This window comes from Malaclemys terrapin, chromosome 21, assembly GCF_027887155.1.
Source record: "Malaclemys terrapin pileata isolate rMalTer1 chromosome 21, rMalTer1.hap1, whole genome shotgun sequence".
NCBI classification, from domain to species: Eukaryota; Metazoa; Chordata; order Testudines; family Emydidae; genus Malaclemys; species Malaclemys terrapin.
The window spans coordinates 10078296-10094423 of record NC_071525.1 but is presented as its reverse complement, the minus strand read 5'-3'; the positions used below and the strand labels follow the sequence as shown (position 1 = coordinate 10094423).

Below are 16128 nucleotides of genomic sequence, written 5' to 3'. Positions count from 1 at the left end.
TTAAACCTCTCCACCAGGCCATTGGTTTGATGGTGGTAAGGGGTGGCAACCAAGTGATTCACCCCATGAGCTTCCCACAGGTTTTCCATGGTTCCTGCCAGGAAGTTAGTTCCCGAATCTGTAAGGATGTCGGAGGGCCAACCTACCCTGGCAAAAATGTCTGTTAATGCCTGGCACACACTTTTAGCCCTGGTGTTGCTTAAGGGTACTGCTTCCGGCCATCGGGTAGCAAAATCCATGAAAGTCAGTACGTACTGCTTTCCTCTGGGTGTCTTCTTTGGGAAAGGACCCAGAATATCCACAGCTACGCGCTGAAATGGGACCTCAATTATGGGTAGTGGCTGGAGAGGGGCTTTAACCTGGTCTTGGGGCTTTCCCACTCGTTGGCACACCTCACAAGACCGGACATAATTAGCAACGTCCTTGCCCATTCCCTCCCAGTGGAAGGACTTCCCCAACCGGTCTTTGGTTCTGTTCACCCCAGAATGGCCACTGGGATGATCATGGGCTAAGCTCAAGAGCTTTACCCGATACTTAGTGGGAACTACCAACTGCCTTTGAGGATGCCAGTCTTCCTGGTGCCCACCAGAAAGAGTCTCCTTGTATAAAAGTCCTTGTTCTACAACAAACCGGGATCGGTTAGAAGAGCTGAGAGGCGGTGGGGTGCTCTGCGCCGCCGCCCAAGCTTTCTGAAGGCCGTCATCTGCTTCCTGCTCGGCCTGGAACTGTTCCCTTGATGCTGGAGACATCAGTTCCTCCTTGGACTGTGGACTGGGGCTTGGTCCCTCTGGAAGCGATGCAGGTGCTGGGGCTGTTTCCATTGACTGTGAACCGCTGTCCGCTGGTGCACTATGTGGTAACTCAGGCTCTGGCTGAGCCTCTTGGGTAGGGTTATCTGCTGCTTCTGCCAGTTCAGGCTCGCTGGTGCCCTCTGGCGTTGGAGTTGTAGACGGGTTTGCAAGCGCTGGACTCAGGGCTGGCAATGGTTCTGGTGCTGGTTGCGTTGCCAGTTCCGGTTCTGGGACTGGCTGTGGCTGGGTCTCTGGGATTGGATCCACTACGGCTGTTGCAGTCGTTGGCAGGGGATCCAGTTCCACCACCTTTGTCTGGGTCTCCGGTAACACAGACGGGGCCCTGGTGGACGGCTCAGGAACAGGGATGGGGGTGAAAGCTTGCTTAGCCTGACTGCGGGTGACTATTCCCACCCTCTTGGCTAGCTTCACATGGTTGGCCAAGTCTTCCCGCAGCAGCATGGGAATGGGATAATTGTCATAGACTGCAAAAGTCCACATTCCTGACCAGCCCTTGTACTGGACATGCAACGTGGCTGTAGGCAAGGTTACAGATTGTGACACGAAGGGTTGAATTGTCATTGTAGCCTCTGGGTTGATGAGTTTGGGGTCCACTAGGGATTGGTGGATAGTTGACACTTGAGCCCCAGTGTCCCTCCAAGCGGTAACCTTCTTTCCGCCCACTCTCAAGGTTTCCCTTCGCTCCGAGGGTATGAGAGAGGCATCTGGGTTTGGGGATCTTTGGTGTGATTGGGGTGTAATGAACTGTAATCGGTTGGGGTTCTTGGGGCAGTGAGCCTTTATATGTCCCAGTTCATTACATTTAAAACATCGCCCTGCTAAGGTATCACTGGGACGAGGTTGGTTGGTGGAGACTGGTGTGGTGGGGTGAGAAGGCGTCTGGGGTTTCCCTTGGGATGTGGGTGGGGCCTTGGGTTGTCCCCGGTGGTAAGGTTTTGTTTCGGCTTGCCCCTTCTGATATTCGCTCCAACTGCTACTAGTTTTTTTCTTTTCTGACACCTCCACCCATTGGGCTCCAATCTCCCCCGCCTCAGTTACAGTTTTGGGCTTCCTATCTAGGATGTACCTTTCTATTTCCTCAGGAACACCCTCTAAAAACTGCTCCATTTTTACTAGGGAAAGCAGATCTTCCAGAGATTTAACATTTGCTCCTGATACCCAGGCATCACAATTTTTGTCAATGTGGTAGGCATGACGGGTAAATGACACATCCGGTTTCCACTTTAGGGCTCTGAACCGCCGACGGGCATGCTCGGGTGTTAGCCCCATTCTGAGTCTGGCCTTGTTTTTAAAAAGTTCATAACTGTTCATGTGTTCCTTAGGCATTTCAGCCGCCACCTCTGCTAAGGGTCCACTGAGCTGCGGCCTCAGCTCTACCATGTACTGGTCTGCAGTGATGCTGTATCCAAGGCAGGCCCTTTCAAAATTTTCTAAGAAGGCCTCAGTATCATCGCCTGCCTTGTAGATGGGGAATTTTCTGGGATGGGAAGTGGTACCTGGAGCGGGGTTGTTAGCATTGGCTGGTGCATCCTGCTTAGCTTTTGCTACTTCCAGTTCATGCTTCCTTTCTTTTTCTCTCTCCTCCATCTCTTTTTCTCTCAGCTCCATCTCTTTCTCTTTCAGCTCCATAGTTCTCTTGTGAGCCTCCTCTTTGGCTTTTTCCAGCTCCATCTCTCTTTCATGGGCCTCCTTTTTGGCTTTTTCTTCTCTTTCTTTTAGCTCCATCTCTCTCTTGTGGGCCTCCTCTTTGGCTTTCTCCTCTCTGTCTCTCAGCTCTATCTCTCTCTTGTGGGCCTCCTCTTTGGCTTTTTCTTCTTTGGTAGTCATTTTCCTGTTTTCTTGTGCTGGGTCACCCCCTTTGCAGTTGACAAACTGGGAAGCTCTCAGCTCTGGCTGCTGCAGAGTTAACAGTAACTTTCTAACTAGCTACTCCCGAGGATGTAAAAAGAAAAAAAAAAAAAATTCAGCTTGTAAATACCCTTTACCAGTCATTTGCTAATTGAACCCTTCTCTTAACAAAGGACCTGTAAAAAAAACTTAACACCTCTGCCTTCAGGCAAGGAGAGATAAGATATGCATCTATCTACTTCCAGCTCGGCTTTCCAAGCAGCTAGAAGGAAAAAAAAATCTCACTGGCTTTTGGGTTTAAAATGATCCCACCGCTATTCACCATGTCAGGACTGCGATCCCCACTTTGAACTTTAGGGTACAAATGTAGGGGCCTGCATAAAAACTTCTAAGCTTAATTACCAGCTTAGCTCTGGTTCGGCTGCCACCATTTTCAATGGATTCCCTCCCTGGGAAACCTTGAAAAACCTTCACCAAATCCCTGGTGAAAACAAATCCAACCCCTTGGATTTAAAACAAGGGGAAATTAACCATTCCCCTCCTTCCTCCCACCAACTCCTGGTGAATCAAGATCCAAAACCCCTTTGGATCTAAAACAAGGAAAAAATCAATCAGGTTCTTAAAAAGAAGGTTTTTAATTAAAGAAAAAGGTAAAAATCATCTCTGTAAAATCAGTATGGAAATCAACCTTACAGGGTAATCAAACTTAAAGAGCTCAGAGGACTCCCCTCTAGTCTCAGGTTCAAAGTACAGCAAACAAAGAGAAACACTCTAGTAAAAGATACATTTACAAGTTGAGAAAAACAAAGGAAAACTAACACGCCTTGCCTGGCTATTTACTTACAAGTTTGAAATAGGAGAGGCTTGTTTAGAAAGATGTGGAGAACCTGGATTGATGTCTGGTCGTTCTCAGTCCCCGAGAACGAACACACTCCCAAACAAAGAACACAAACAACAACCTTCCCCGCCCAAGATTTGAAAGTATCTTGTCCCCTTATTGGTCCTTTAGGTCAGATGCCAGCCAGGTTACCTGAGCTTCTTAACCCTTTACAGGGAAAAGGATTTTGGAGTCTCTGGCCAGGAGGGATTTATAGTACTGTACACAGGACAGCTATTACCCTTCCCTTTATAGTTATGACAACCTTAAAAACCTCTAAGGATGTAGATTCCACCACCTCCCGACCCTAGGTAATCCATTCCAGTGCTTCACCACCCTCTTAGTGAAATAGTGTTTCCTAGTATCCAACCTAGACCTCCCCCACTCCAACTTGAGACCATTGCTCCTTGTTCTGTCATCTGCCACCACTGAGAACAGCCGAGCTCCATCCTCTTTGGAACCCCCCTTCAGGTAGTTGAAGGCTGCTATCAAATCCCCCCTCACTCTTCTCTTCTGCAGACTAAATAAGCCCAGTTCCTTCAGCCTCTCCTCGTAAGTCATGTGCCCCAGCCCCCTAATCATTTTCATTGCCCTCCGCTGGACTCTTCCAGGAAGACAATGACTCTAACTAAATGGGCAATGCTTTATACTGTTGGGATTCCCCCTGTGAGATCTTTTCATGCACGACACATCCTCCATATACAAAGTGATTTTACTCTTTGGGATGAGAGGCAGGAATTAGAAGGTCACATCTGCATCACTGGAGTGTTCCTGAGAGCATAAAACTGGAATGTTTCGTAGCACGCAGCGGAGAAGCACAGTGAAGAGGTGAAAGAACAGGCAGCGAGGGATGCTGCTGCACTACAAGGGTAAGGCATAGCAGAGCCAAAAGTGAGCCATCTGTGCTGCTCTTGACCCATGTGCATGCTAGGCCAATGTGCCCTGAAATCTACTCATTCTCTTGTGCTCAGGGCCGGCTCCAGGCACCAGACAAGAAAGCACGTGCCTGGAGCGGCACATTGTAAGGGGCAGCATTCCGGCCAATCTTGGGCACATTCCGGCCGCCCTGCCGTGGGTTTTTTTTTTTTTTTTGCTTTGGCAGCCTGGTCCGCAACTCCGGACAGCTCCCCGCGCTCCGCCAGTCCCAGCCCAGCCCTGCAGGGGCACGGACCCCGACCCGGGGGGGCAGGAACTAGCGATCCCCACGGCTCACCGTGCTGCCGGGCTCCCCGGGACGCACCACTCCCGCTGCCTGCACCAGCCTCCGCCTCCCGCACCGGCCTCCGCCTCCTGCGCCGCTCAGAGCCCGGCCCGGCCGAGCCGCCTTTAAAGGAGCAGCTAAGCCAGCACCTCCTGCAGCCCCTGGGGGCTCCGCCTGCCCAGCCGGGAGAGGCACCCCAAGGCCGGAGCTGGGAGCCCCTCTCGCCTGGCTGCGAGCGGGCTGCAGCGCCTGGCTGCCCACGGGCAGGGGGAGCAGACGGGCGCTGCCCTTCACCTCACTACGAGCCGCCTCCACGTGCTCCCTGCGGCTGCCGTTTTTGGGGGGTTTTTTTGCTTCAGCAGTCTGGCCACCCTTTTTTTTTTTTTGCTTGGGGCGGCAAAAAAGCTAGAGCCAGCCCTGCTTGTGCTGGTTGCAGCTGACCACTGGCCAGTGGTGCAAATGGCACTGGGAAGTGGTGTGCACAAGCAAACCAGGCAGGAGTGACGGCACTTCCCTGCTGACTGGGTGAAATGGCCCATATCCACAGGGCACAGCTAGTCTTGTTGCTCATCCTGTGTTATTTTTTAAAAACCCTCCTTGGAAACAGCTTTATTTCCTTGTACATTTCAAAATCACAACAGGAAGTGTCACTGGTTGAAAAGCAAACGCTGCGTGCGTTCGACTAAAACCTGCCCTACTGCTGGGTTGTGTCTGTGAAGTCTTTCAGTGGTTGAAAGAGTCTATTTTCCCTGCCTTCCAACAAAGGGTCATTGCTCAGCAATTGGAACTCCATTGAACTGAGCAGAGCAGGGCTCATTTTTGACCAGCTGAGGATCTAGCCTAACGTCTTCACTGCTGTTTTATGTCTGTCCCTAAAATCAAAGTTGTTACGGGACTTGCAGGGATTTAAAAACCAAACCCTCTTGTGCCACCCCCCAGGGTTACGGGTGTCATGCCCTTTTCAAACAGGAAAGTGTGCCCATGCACCTCACAAGCGTCGCCGCATGTAGATCGGCAGCAAAGTTGAAGATAATAGAATCATAGAATATTAGGGTTGGAAGAGACATCAGGGGGTCATCTAGTCCAACCCCCTGCTCAAAGCAGGACCAACACCAACTAAATCATCCCAGCCAGGGCTTTGTCAAGCCGGGCCTTAAAAACCTCTAAGGATGGAGAGTCCACCACCTCCCTAGGTAACCCATTCCAGTGCTTCACCACCCTCCTAGTGAAATAGTGTTTCCTAATATCCCACCTAGACCTCCCCCACTGCAACTTCAGACCATTGCTTCTTGTTCTATCATCTCCCACCACTGAGAACAGCCAAGCACCGTCCTCTTTGGAACCCCCTTTCAGGTAGTTGAATGCTGCTATCAAATCCCTCCTCACTCTTCTCTTCTGCAGACTAAATAAGCCCAGTTCCCTCAGCCTCTCCTTGTAAGTCATGTGCCCCAACCCCCTAATCATTTTCCTTGCCCTCCGCTGGACTCTCTCCAATTTGTCCACATCCCTTCTGTAGTGGGGGGACCAAAACTGGCCACAATACTCCAGGTATGGCCTCACCAGTGCTGAATAGATCCAAAGCTTAGATCTGGATTGCAAATGTATGTGGCCCAGTGCGTGTTAATATTTATCAAATCAGATTAAGGGGTTGAAAGTGGGTACCACATAGTAGGTGTGTGTTCTTTATGACTTATTTACGTGACTTTTACCCTGCTTGACTTTTCCTTGAAGGACATCGAGCCTGTTCTTCCCTGTGTATTTGTAGGAGGAGGTTTCCTTAGAGCAGCAAAAGAGCTTTCTCTGCCCCTCGGTGAAAGGGGAGAGATGTTGGAATCCCGATCTCGAAGTCCTAGCGTGCGGGGGAGAGGGAGGAGGAAAGGCAGCAGCAGGCATTGTGTTGCAGTGGTCAAAGCCTTGGGGAGATCTCAGTGATCACAACTCTCCTGAGACTGCGGCTGGCGCTGGGCCCCATTGGGCACGGCCGCTCGAAGATCACAGCCATGGAAGCAGCAGAGGCCACAGCCCAACAAGTGACTGAATCAAAATAAAAGACGTTCTTATTTGGTGATGACACCTAGCTCTTATCTAGCACTTTTCACCAGGAGATCTCAAAGTGCTTTAGAGAGGAGGTCAGTCTCACTATCCCCATTTTCCAGAGGAGGCAGCTGAATCACAGAGAGGAGAGGTGACATGCCCAACATTACCCAGCAGATCAGTGGAAGAGTGGGGAACAGAACACAGGTTTCCTGAGTCCCAGCCCAGTGCTCTAGCCACTAGCTCACACTGCCTCCCAAGAATCTCTTGTTCTTGGCTGAAGGATTGTGACCCTGTGGCGGAGTGGGAATTTTTCATAATATTTTGGATGAGTATTGTGTGCCTCAGTTTCCCCTATGAACTGCATGGTTAACTAGGTTGGGGGGGGGAGGCGGATTATTTACTCATTGCACAGATACAGGTGTGACTCACGCCTGGCTATCTGGGGTGCAGGCCCCATGGAGAATCCCAGAAGACAATTGTCTGGACATTTGGTACCCTAGCAACTGATGACCGTGGATGGCCCACACTCTGCAGGAAGCCAGTCAATTGTGACTAGCTGGAGAATAAAGGGCTAGGAGGAGGATCAGGTGGAGTGGTTAAGTGTGGGCTGCTGAAAGCAGGGAATCTTCTGACCAGGAACTAAGAAAGGTTCAGGGGAGAGCTCTGGGTTCTGAACTAACCCTGATGGACTATGCTGTAACTTTCTGTTCTCTGTGATGACCAAGGGCTTTCTACACCGTGTTCCAGACATCTAATAAACCCTTCTGCTTTTACAATGCTGGCTAAGAGTCACTCCATATTAAGTATCAGAGGGGTAGCCGTGTTAGTCTGGATCTGTAAAAAGCAATGAAGAGTCCTGTGGCACCTTATAGACTAACAGATGTATTGGAGCATGGGTATTCACCCATGAAAGCTTATGCTCCAATACATCTGTTAGTCTATAAGGTGCCACAGGACCCTTTCTTACTTCATATTAAGGAAACTTGAGGGGAGGGGGGTAAGTCTCCCTCCGGGTGTGTAAGTCTCCCTCCAGGTTCCAATGCAGGTGGACTTGCTGTAGGGAGCTCACAGCGTGAAGCAGGGGTGCTGAAGTCTCTGATGTTCAGTCCCAGGAAGCAGTAAAACCAAGGCGCTTACCCAGTGAGAGAGTGTGACCCTAAGGGGGCTGACACACTGAAGGGTTCTCCCAGGGACTGTTCCAGAGCCATATGAGAGCACTGGACCTGTGGATCTGTGACAGGCCCTCCCCTCTAGCTCACCAGCAAAGATCACCCCAGGCTCCTTCCAGGTGGGGAAGTCTCACGCTGGAGGGTCAGGGATCCCATCCTGGGGAAAAGAAAGTAGAAAGAGAAAGGATCAGGTTGACGGGGCTGATCCATCCCTTCTGGGATCCCAGTGCAGAGGGTGCAGCACTATGGCTTGTACCTGGCCACCCGGTGGGAGTCTGTTTGTGGGAGGCCTGGCCTGTGACTGACCCAATCAGCAGCTGTTTGGGGCCTAAGTGCGGGAGGCGGCAGGGAGGGCAGCCACCCTCCTGCTTACCGCACTGGCCAGGCCACGGATGGAGGGATTCAGTGAAAACGCAGGCCTTGCTAGCAGCGCCAACATACAGAAATAAAAACTCTGGTGGCATGAGAAATTACTGCCCGATGAGAAAGCAGCGTGGGTAGCCCCAGAGCATCAGTCCAAGGCAAGGGAGAGGTGGCACCTGCCGCAGACCCGCCACACCAGGGACTGCGGGGTGGCTGCTCACTCCTGGGACGGATGATGACAGGGTGCTGGGTGGCTTGAGCTCCCCGGGGAGCACAGCTGAGGGAGTCTCCCAAGTGCCGGAAGTCACTGGGAGGAGCAATCCCGCCCTGGCCTCCCAAGGGGGAAATGGGGGGGCTGTTATATCCCTGATTGCAGTGACCCGACACTAACAGAGCTCCCAGAGGCCGGCGGCTCTGGCAACCTGGGGCTGCGTGGGGGGCGGGGGAGGGGCCTTACAGTGACACACCAGGCTGATGTGATGAGACGGTGCAGCTAACGGGGGAGGGGGTTCAAGGGGCCCTACACTAGCACAGGGGTCTAATGCGGGAGGAGACCCTACAATAACACGGGGGAGGGGACTCTACAATACCAGTGGATCTGGCGCGGGCAGACCCTTCCCTAACACGGGGGCCTGGGCCCCACCCCCTGGCCGCGACCCTACAATAACAATCCCCAGGCCCTGCGGGAAGCGGGTGTCGCGAAGCCGCCGCTGCCGTAAAGCGTGGGCGGAGCCGCAAAGCGTCCCCGGCGGAGGGAGGCGGCGCAGTAAGATGGCGGCTGGGCAGCAGCCCGGGGAAGGAGGATCTCGGCCTGAGCGGGCCCGGGGCCGCTGGGAGTAGGGTCCGTCCACGTCCCCCGGAGCCGCGACCTGAGCGGGCCCCGCTCCTGGGCCCCCCGGGACAGGCCCCGGCCCGGCCCCGCTCCCCTCCCCCCTCCCGGGACAGGCCCCGCTCCCCTCCCCCCTCCCGGGACAGGCCCCGCTCCCCTCCCCCAACCCTCAGCCCGGCCCCGCTCCCCTCCCCCCTCCCGGGACAGGCCCCGCTCCCCCTCCCCCAACCCTCAGCCCGGCCCCGCTCCCCTCCCCCCTCCCGGGACAGGCCCCGCTCCCCCTCCCCCCTCCCGGGACAGGCCCCGCTCCCCTCCCCCAACCCTCAGCCCGGCCCCGCTCCCCTCCCCCCTCCCGGGACAGGCCCCGCTCCCCCTCCCCCAACCCTCAGCCCGGCCCCGCTCCCCTCCCCCCTCCCGGGACAGGCCCCGGCCCCGCTCCCCCCTCCCGGGACAGGCCCCGCTCCCCCTCCCCCAACCCTCAGCCCGGCCCCGCTCCCCTCCCCTCCCCCTCCAGGGACAGGCCCCGCTCCCCCTCCCCCAACCCTCAGCCCGGCCCCGCTCCCCTCCCCCCTCCCGGGACAGGCCCCGCTCCCCTCCCCCAACCCTCAGCCCGGCCCCGCTCCCCTCCCCCCTCCCGGGACAGGCCCCGCTCCCCCTCCCCCAACCCTCAGCCCGGCCCCGCTCCCCTCCCCCCTCCCGGGACAGGCCCCGGCCCCGCTCCCCCCTCCCGGGACAGGCCCCGCTCCCCCTCCCCCAACCCTCAGCCCGGCCCCGCTCCCCTCCCCCCTCCCGGGACAGGCCCCGGCCCCGCTCCCCCCTCCCGGGACAGGCCCCGCTCCCCCTCCCCCAACCCTCAGCCCGGCCCCGCTCCCCTCCCCTCCCCCTCCAGGGACAGGCCCCGCTCCCCCTCCCCCAACCCTCAGCCCGGCCCCGCTCCCCTCCCCCCTCCCGGGACAGGCCCCGCTCCCCTCCCCCAACCCTCAGCCAGGCCCCGCTCCCCTCCCCCCTCCCGGGACAGGCCCCGCTCCCCTCCCCCCTCCCGGGACAGGCCCCGCTCCCCTCCCCCCTCCCGGGACAGGCCCCGCTCCCCTCCCCCCTCCCGGGACAGGCCCCGCTCCCCCTCCCCCAACCCTCAGCCCGGCCCCGGCCCCGCTCCCCTCCCCCTCCCGGGACAGGCCCCGCTCCCCTCCCCCAACCAGGCCCCGGCCCCGCTCCCCTCCCCCCTCCCGGGACAGGCCCCGCTCCCCTCCCCCAACCAGGCCCCGGCCCCGCTCCCCTCCCCCCTCCCGGGAAAAGCCCCGCTCCCCTCCCCCAACCCTCAGCCAGGCCCCGGCCCCGCTCCCCTCCCCCTCCCCCTCCCGGGATAGATCCCGGCCCGGCCCTCTCCCGGGACAGGCCCCGCTCCCCTCCCTCCCGCCCCCCAACCCTCAGCCAGGCCCCGGCCCCGCTCCCCTCCCCCTTCCGGGATAGATCCCGGCACCCTCCCGGGACAGGACCCGCTCCCCTCCCCCAACCCTCAGCCAGGCCCCGGCCCCGCTCCTCCCCCCGCTCCCCTCCTCTCCCTCTCTCGTACAGGCCCAGCGGGGCCGGTCTCAGGGTTCCCGGCCATCAGAACCAAGGCCTCCCTTACCCCCTGTTCGGGCCCCTCCTCTGTGCTTAGGGGGTGGCTCCTGGACCTTCCATCCTCTGGCTCAGGTGCCTCCTGACCCAGCTCGCCTTTCCTGGCCATGGTCCTGCTCCCTCCCCGCTACCTGATTATTCAGCCCTGCAGAGAGAGGCTGTTCCCCCAGCTATACCTTTAACGGTGTTGGGCGGGCATGTGTGGGAAACTCGTGAGCTGTATTTGGGGGACAGGGATTAGGTGTCTTTTCTGGGGTTCACCCAGAGTGTCCATCTCGGGCCCTTTATGTGGGCCCTTGACGACACGCACATTAGGCTGGCATGAAATACTTTTGCTGCCTTTAATCTTTGATTAAAACAAAAACATACATGTACTTGGGGGGGAATGGGGTGCTTGAAGTCTGGTCTGAGCCATCTGTAGTTCAGAGTAATAAGGTGCAAGAGGATGAGATCAGTTATAAATGGCACGTCTTGAATTTAAACTGTATTTTTTCTTAGTCTCTCAGCAAATCTACAGAGCCAGTTTCCCAGGTGCTGCTGGGTCTGTGTGGTGGATAGAAGTAGGAAAGGTGAGTGCCTCTAAAACTGTCTTGTGTTCAGTCTAATGTATCCCAGCCTGGGGCCAGCAACTTTGCTTTTCCTCTGTTTTTTTGGGGTGGGTGGGGGGAGTTATATGCCTGGGCTAGTGAGCTGCTGCTTGAGACCATGTGTTAAAGCAAGTAGTTAAAGCAGCAGATTGGGAATCAGGACTCCTGGGTTTGTAAGAACACAGGAATTGCCATACAGGCTTAAGCTAATGGGCAGGCTAGTTCAGTATCCTGTTTCCAGCATCACCTGGATAGATGCTTTAGAGAAAGGTGCAAGAAACCCTTTAAAGGACAACTTGGAAGAAACCTCCAATGAACAGGTTATACCATAACCCCAGTAATTTGGGTTATGTTCTGCGCATATATATATATATACACACACACACACACACCCACTCCTTTTCTTATCCTGTGTAATGTAACTGGATGTTCTTATTATCCATGTAAGTGTTTAATCCTATTAATAATCTTACTAAACTTTGTCCTCAGTGATTTCTTGTGGCAATGAGTTCCACATGTTTGTTGTGCTGTTTGTTTTTTGGTTTTAAACATGTTGCCTTTTATCCAAATTGGATATCCCTTTCTTGTAATGACTCTAGAAATGGGAAATAGGATTACCTGATTTCCTTCTGTACTATTTCTTAGTTTGTGCTTCTGTCGTGTCTCTTCTTATTTATCTTCCCTAAACTAAGGAGTTGTCAACGTTAGAAAGTTGTATTGCTATAACCATACCAGTATAGTTAAATAGGTACAACCTCCCTCCCCCTCCAAATGAGCACAGTTATAGCAATAAAGGTACTCATACCAGTATAACTATTCTTGTATGAGAGAGGGGAGTGGCATATACCAGTACTGTATAACTGCATTTATGCTAGGTCCTTTACCTGAATAACTAGCTAATAAAAAATCACATCCCTGAGTGACATAGTTATACCAGTAAAGCTTACAAGTATAGCTAGACTAGGCTTATGAGTCCCAATCTTTTCATATGGAAACCTTTCCATGCCTCTGATCATTCTCATTGCCTATCTAATAGGCAGCAGGTTTAAAACAAATAAAAGGAAGTTCTTCATGCAGCGCACAGTCAACTTGTGGAACTCCTTACCTGAGAAGGTAATGAAGGCTAGGACTATAACAGTTTAAAAGAGAACTGGATAAATTCATGGTGGTTAAGTCCATTAATGGCTATCAGCCAGGACGGGTAAGGAATGGTGTCCCTAGCCTCTGTCTGTCAGAGGATGGAGATGGATGGCAGGAGAGAGATCACTTGATCATTGCCTGTTAGGTTCACTCCCTCTGGGGCACCTGGCATTGGCCACTGTCGGTAGACAGGATACTGGGCTAGATGGACCTTTCGTCTGACCCGGTACGGCCTTTCTTATGTTCTTTGAACTTCCTGAGATAAGGTGGCCAGAAATGAGCACAGTGACCCAGGTGAAGGGGCCCTATTGACTTCTGAATAGCTTTATAATATTTGCTTTCCTGTTGTCTGTACTTCAGAACACTCTAGGGTTGTTGTTTTTTGACAGTATTGCACATTGAAGTGTCCAAAAATGATGCCCAAGTCTCTTTCCTGAGTGGCTAATTAATTAAGGCCTGTTCTGCACTTCATAGTTTGACCACTCTTTATTTTGGTTAGTGGGGTGAATTTTTTGTTACTGAAATAACTGTCTGCCTGAGCTCTTTTGCAGGTATAAAAGCAATGTATACAGGTATATTTGTACCTGTATGAGAAGGAGAATAGCCGTACTGAGGCTATAGCTACTTAGCCCCCTGGGCTGACAGGAGCACTCTCTGTTGGCATAGCTTTCCCTACACTGGGGGTTTTGCCAGCACTGCTCTGTCGCTATGGTGTGTGCTGTGGTGTGTGTGGTCGTCTCCCTCCCACCCCCGAGCCCGCTGCCTGACCTAGCTATGCTGGCATAAGTTTTAAATGTAGACCAGGTGTGGGATAAAGCACCTTTATATTGTGATAACTGTGCCCTCACTAGGGGGTGGACCTGCTTTGATTATACTGGTACCGCTAAAGGGGTACAGGTCTTGTGTGTAGACAACCCATAATGTGTGTGAGTAACTCAAGGATTGTTCTTTCCAGTGTACGCTACCTTGTGTATGACATTGAATTTCATTGCCCATTGTGCTGCCCAGTTGTGTGATGTCAGGCAAATCACATCTTCTCTTCTCTTGCCAAATGGAGTCAATGATCTCTCCAAACAGGGTGGAGGTGAATGTGAAGGGTTCTGAGTGTCTCTGACAAATGGCGGAGGGGGATCTCTCTCTTACAGTTTGGCAACATTTGTGAAGCTGGTTGTGTCAAAGCCTCATTGACTTGAATTGAGTGCCTTGGATATGGCATGTAAAGTAATAGTATTCATTGACAAGGCTGTTCCATTGTGCTTCAGAAACTAGCCTATTGTGCAGTAATTTAAAGGTGTCCGGTTTGGGGTGGCTTTGAGGTGCTTTATCTCTAAAAGGAAACCCTTCATTTAATGGTTTATCTTCCTCCCCTCCTCCCCCTTACGATTTTTAAGGAAAAGAGTAGCCAAGAAGCTGATTTGTGTGCCCCCAAGAGAGGGTGAATCTGGAAATTAAAGTGTGTGTGTGTGTGTAAAATATATATATATATATATATATATATATATATATATATATATATATATATATATATATATATATATATATATATATATATATATATATATATATATATATAAATATAAAAATGTGTGTGTATATTCAGGACACTGCCAGGTTTAAAAAAAAAAAGTTTTCTCCATTAATTGGGAAGCCTGCATATTTGGTGTGATCTTCAGGACCTGTGTTCGCCTCATAGCTTCCCTAGTATAGGGAGGGCCTTTCTAAAAACATGCCCACTGTTACCACCACTGGTTCTGCTCTCTTGATATTAACTGCATTCGGGGCCCTAAGAGAGGCAGACTGCTGGTGTTTCTAGCACTATCTTGATTAGATCTGCTCGTAGAATGCTTGTATGATACGCTGTTAAAAATGCTGGCAGTCTGTTGACAGGAGAACCTGGTCCTGCACAGAGCACCATGCAAGAGGACATCTGGGCTCATGCAGTTCTCTCTGCAGGATCATGTCTTAAGGCTTCCAGTGTTGCTAACAATTGGAGATCTTTAGAAAATGTTCCTATTATAAATAGGATATTGTAGTGAATGGCAAAGACTGATGACTAATCAGTACAGGATTGGCATAATCTTTACTTACCAGTGAGCTCATTTAGCTAGTGCTGCTAGGGTAAGTGGTCTTTACCCAGGTTTTCCATGGGTATGACTTTCTATTGAACCTCTGGTTAGTTAATATAGACTATGCCAAATAAAGATGTGTGTGTTTGGGAGGGGTGGGGAAAAGGAGGAGATTTGCAGAATGGTAGCACGTAGGGTCACCAGTCGTAGATCGGGGTCCCATTGTGCTAGGGGCTGGACAAACACATCCTGCCTTGAAGCACTCACAGGCTTAAGTAATGCATATTACTGACGTGTATCAGCACAATAACTGATCTTCAGGCTTTTGAGAAAGTCTTGTCACTTAACGAGATCAGACTCTACTGGGAAGGCTCCACTAAGAGAAGTCTTCTGTAGTTGAGAAACAAAGTCCCCTTGAGTTTATTGAATTGCCGCTTTTTGTGTGTCAGAGGCGGCATTTGTCCAGTGGAAGAGGCCCCAAACTGGTAGTTAGAGGACTTTGTTTCTGCTCCCAGTTCTGCCACTGACTTGCTCTAACATTGGGTAAGTCACTTCCCCTCTCTGCGTCTCTGGTTCCCCGTCTTACAGATGGGCATAATGATACTCACCTGTCTTTGCAACACACTGACATCTGTGGCTGGAAGGTGCCATGGAAGTGCTCTGTTCTTAAAACTAAAAGGATTTCCTAAGCATCTAATGTGCTGTCTCCTCTGGGTAGGCAGTGAAACTAAAGTAAACAGCATCCATGGAAGTATTAAGTCTGGTCAATTTCACTGTCAGGTTCTCATGCACTAGGACTGTGTAAATCCCCATCAATCTAGGGCAAGGCTTAAGAGCAATCAACATATTTTTCATTGAAATTAAAATAAAATCATGTAAATATCAGTTGACATCCCCATCCCTCTCTTATTCCTGAATTATTTTTGTAATACTGAGGGGTAGTGGTGGTGTATGAGTTGTAGCTGGGAGAACTTGGGAAAGAGAATGAACAGTAGCTGTCTGCCTGGAATGCCATTAGCTGCTGTGCTAGCTGGCTTAAGAGCTATACCCTAGAAAGGAGTGATGGTGGAGGGGGCAGCTATGGCAGAAAAGCAGAGAGCTGGCCAGGGGTAGGGGTTCCAGCCCTGTGGTTTTCATACTGTGTAATTGGGCTTCACGTATTGCACACATCTGAAATGTAAGTGAGTGCTCAACAGTAGAATGTGTCCTTTGGAAGGTGGGGGCCTGGGGCTAGCCGCAGCTATCTACTGAGAGTCAAGAGTACTGCCTTTTTTGCTGTACTCCTAGAGTGGCATGTTGGGATGAATGGGTTATCAGGCAGTGTAAGATCTTCATCAAGTCACATTTGGGGCCTAAACCACCTGACAGCCTCCCTGGTTCTTAAAGGAGCACTGTCTTAGTCAGGTTGCCATACTCCAGTATTTAGGAGGAAATCCTGCTTAAATATAGGAGCCTCAAGTGAACAAATACAAGGCAGTGAGAGTGTACAAGAGATCCAGTATATGCAGATACACGGGGTTGTGTTCACAGCAGGGATCTGTCTGCAAAGACCCATGGGGTTTTTGCTGTTTGGTAAAGC

The 16128-nt window shown here is 52.3% G+C and overlaps 1 protein-coding gene across 1 annotated transcript in view; it reads left to right on the top strand.

Annotated features, from left to right (window-relative positions):
• Positions 1 to 9041: 9041 nt before the first annotated feature.
• DCAF8 (DDB1 and CUL4 associated factor 8) overlaps positions 9042 to 16128 on the top strand; it is a 51533-nt gene continuing 44446 nt past the window's right edge. The window contains exons 1-2 of the mRNA XM_054010705.1: positions 9042 to 9148; positions 11255 to 11325. The gene's annotated coding sequence lies outside the window, so the exon portion shown is untranslated. The remainder of the gene's footprint in view (positions 9149 to 11254; positions 11326 to 16128) is intronic.